General features: G+C 28.7%; 1 long non-coding RNA gene across 1 annotated transcript; it reads left to right on the top strand.

The window, feature by feature from the left end:
* Positions 1 to 641: 641 nt before the first annotated feature.
* On the top strand, positions 642 to 1,656 carry LOC149031733 (uncharacterized). The gene is made up of 3 exons (XR_016177462.1): positions 642 to 848; positions 1,287 to 1,380; positions 1,502 to 1,656. It is a non-coding gene; the product is annotated as an uncharacterized LOC149031733 (long non-coding RNA).
* Positions 1,657 to 3,092: the final 1,436 nt, after the last annotated feature.

Here is a 3,092-nt window from a genome sequence, read left to right as displayed (position 1 = left end):
GAAGAGTGTATTAGAATACTTAAATAATTGTTAAATAATCGAAAAGAATGCGTATTGTAATTTAGAAACACTGTGTATATGTTAGCTGCACCGTCTTCCTCGAAATTTCCCTTCAGACTGAGCTTTTGTCTTCTGTGAAAATGCATATGAAAATACATATATTCAATGATGTTTATATGACATTTTCGAATGTTGAACATGCGTGCAATGGTAATAATATTTCTAATAAAGAAAATTGAACATTATAACGTTCAGATTTAAGTACTTTTTTTATTCTAAAATAATTATTTTATCATTTCTGCGCATTAAAGATTCGTGAACAAAAATTTCCTGTAATATAAGTAAAGTGTATTAGAAAATATTGAATTTAGCGCGTCAGTAATTAATCGATAATGCAGATCATTCCCGCGAATTTTTTATTTATCGATATAATTTATGGTGGCATGCCTGAGAGAAAGATATCAATTGTTTTATGCATTTCTATATAAACGGACGATTCTCTTTTGTACGGTTGTGTTCTTCTATACGATTCGATAAAGTTTTCACAGTGTTAACATTATCTTTATTTTTATTCATTATTGTTAAAATATTGTTTATAAATAAATTATATTATGTGGAATTTAACGTTGTTGTAGGAGAAAAACGAGTTATACGTACGTGTGGTGGTTAAGCTTGTGTGCGTGATGAATCTTATGATTGGTCATTTCAAGTCCGAAATAACAAATCAGCTAATTAGCCAATGAAACGTCAGCAATCTGCCACCAACGTACCGCGAAGGAGAAGTGACCACCATTTTGAATTTGTCATCTATAGTAGTTGCAGCAGATTTGGTCGTCCGTTGATATCAGGTAATTAAAAGATTTTTTCTAACGTTTAAACCTTTAAATTATATATTAAACGATAACTAAAAGCATGATTTTTATACGTGAGTGTTTTCAAAACTGAAAAATACAAATTTCGAAAGATATCCGTGAAAATATAATTGTCCGACATTTCTCGGTTTCCCGCCATATCTCACTATGGCTAACTTATAATATTTCGTCTAATTTTTATCTTTTTCTCATGGTATCAATACTTTTTATCATCTCTAATAATGTTCCAATTAATTATTTTTCATAATTACGTATTCAAAAATCGTATATCGTAATAAATTTGATTTCTGTCACATATACATATATATATATATAGGCATATATACATAAGTATAGGTAACTCGTATACGTACTCTCATATATTTGATTTTCTTAATATTGTACTAATGTAATTTTATTTCTTACTTATTTTAGTTTTCCAAGCGTTGGGAGAATCCAATATGAATACATATACTCAATCTAAGAATCGTGCTTTCTTTTACATCGGGGTAATGACTAAACTATCGAGGTAAATCTATCACTTTATTTTAAAGCAAAAAGAAGTGCAACAGAAAGAGAAAACGAGAAAGAAAGAAAAAGTATACAAACATTCGACTTCCAGGTAGTCAAATGTATTCATAAATTTCTAGGAAATTCTCGAGATGAAAATAAAAAAGAAACAGTTGAAAACAAAAGAAAACAACAGAGTACCGAGCACCGAGCATCGAATACCCGAGTACTTCCGAGCACCCGAGTACCCCCGAGCATCCGAGTACCCCCGAGCACCGAGAGTTCGGCACTACCAAGGTTAAACGTAGTAATGTATCTCTTTTCCCTTTCGTCTTTTGACATGTTAAGATCGTCAAAAGTAACTACACACAGTAAATTATTGAATAATTTTATTTCTAACCTTATCGTGTTAATTTTAATACTTTAAAAAGATGTTCATTAGATTGAATGGTATAAAAAACGATTTACTTTTTAGGTTACACTCTTTATTGAATTATATTTAACATTGATTCTTTATGATATAGTATCTTATAACGTGTGTGTTCTGCCTTCAGAAATGATTGACAGGAAATATTGTAATATAATCTTTAGTATGTTTCAGCTTTTCAGACATTTTATTTCATTTTATTTTATACATCGTCATCCTAAGGGTAGGATACCCATCCTGCAGTCATCAACGAAGACTAAAAGTAAGTATATTTTACTATCAAACATTTCTATGATAATTTCAATTGATTTTTATTACAACAATGATCTTAATTGTTCTTTTTCTTTTTCTGTTTCAGAAAATCATTGCAATCGAGCGCGTAGGCAATGAGGTTCTCGTGTGTTGCATCGTGTTAAAATAAAATATAAAAAAGTCGACAAAAGAGTAGATTCAGTGTTGATCGTCGCATGTTAAAGTTTCGTTTGCTCGGTTAAGAAACTCGCAAGTTTCTTTTATTAAGTTTAAACGTGTGCTCATCGTCATCCTAAGGGTAGGAGACCCATCGTGCATTCATCAATGAAGAAAAAACGTAAGTCAATTTTTATATGAAACATTTTTTCAATAATTATAGTAATTTTTATATAACAAAGATTTATATAATCTTTTTTTTATTTGTGTTTTAGATCATCGTTGGAATGGTATTCACATTTTATTAATTAAATTCATTTAGAAATTCGTTTAACACTAGATTTGTTCACTATTTTTTAAAAATTTACAAACATTGTTTAAATGATAAAGTGGGTAGAGGAGAGGAATTAATATTTATGCATATTTCATTGCAGCATTAAAAATTAACATATATTTTTAAAAAATATTCTACTTTTAAATTAATTAAATTTAAATTTTATTAAATTACAATTAATTAAAATATTTCTATTTTATATATATGTAACAAAAAAGTTTGAAATGAATCACATTTGCTCAGTCCATAAATCTAGTGTTAATTGAATTAATTGCATTGAATGCAGTTTTATAGTCATTATTTGTGCATTGTCATCGTTATCCTAAGGATTGGAGACACATTGTGCCATTCATCAATAAAGATTTAAAGTGAGTATATTTTTGTATTAAATAATTTCTCAAAAATTTTAATAATTTTCTGTAATAGTAATGATATTTATAGTATTGTTTTTTATTTCAGTTTCAGATTGCAATAGTGAGCGAAGCAATATGTGCAGTGTTTATGGTGGTATCATCAAACTGCGTGCAATGCAGTCTTTGAATTAGTTGTATAATCAGTGATC

This window comes from Polistes dominula, unplaced genomic scaffold (genome assembly GCF_049000335.1).
Source record: "Polistes dominula isolate Pdom_NZ unplaced genomic scaffold, Pdom_raw_medaka contig_78, whole genome shotgun sequence".
Taxonomy (NCBI): Eukaryota; Metazoa; Arthropoda; class Insecta; order Hymenoptera; family Vespidae; genus Polistes; species Polistes dominula.
Note: the sequence above shows the minus strand (reverse complement) of the source record. Positions and strands in the feature narration are given on the sequence as shown.